A 302-nucleotide genomic window follows, 5' to 3' on the forward strand; every position below is an offset into this window, starting at 1 on the left:
TGTGTGTGTGTGAGAGAGAGAGTGTGTGTGTGTGAGAGAGAGAGAGAGAGTGTGTGTGTGTGTGTTGAGTGTGTGTGTCTCTGAGAGAGAGTGTGTGTGTCTCTGAGAGAGTGTGTGTGTGTGTATGTCTCTGAGAGAGTGTGTGTGTGTGTATGTCTCTGAGAGAGTGTGTGTGTGTGTATGTCTCTGAGAGAGTGTGTGTGTGTGAGAGAGAGTGTGTGTGTGTGAGAGAGAGTGTGTGTGTGTGTGTGTGTGAGTGTGTGTGTGTGTGTGTGTGAGAGAGTGTGTGTGTGTGTGTGAGA

At 48.7% G+C, this 302-nt stretch overlaps 1 protein-coding gene across 1 annotated transcript in view; it reads left to right on the forward strand.

Moving 5' to 3' along the window:
- Positions 1-302, forward strand: part of mau2 (MAU2 sister chromatid cohesion factor) — a 19,406-nt gene that overhangs the window by 11,996 nt on the left and 7,108 nt on the right. The window lies entirely within an intron of this gene.

The sequence above is a fragment of the Sinocyclocheilus grahami genome, unplaced genomic scaffold, assembly GCF_001515645.1.
Source record: "Sinocyclocheilus grahami isolate Dianchi unplaced genomic scaffold, SAMN03320097.WGS_v1.1 scaffold1310.1, whole genome shotgun sequence".
NCBI lineage: Eukaryota > Metazoa > Chordata > Actinopteri > Cypriniformes > Cyprinidae > Sinocyclocheilus > Sinocyclocheilus grahami.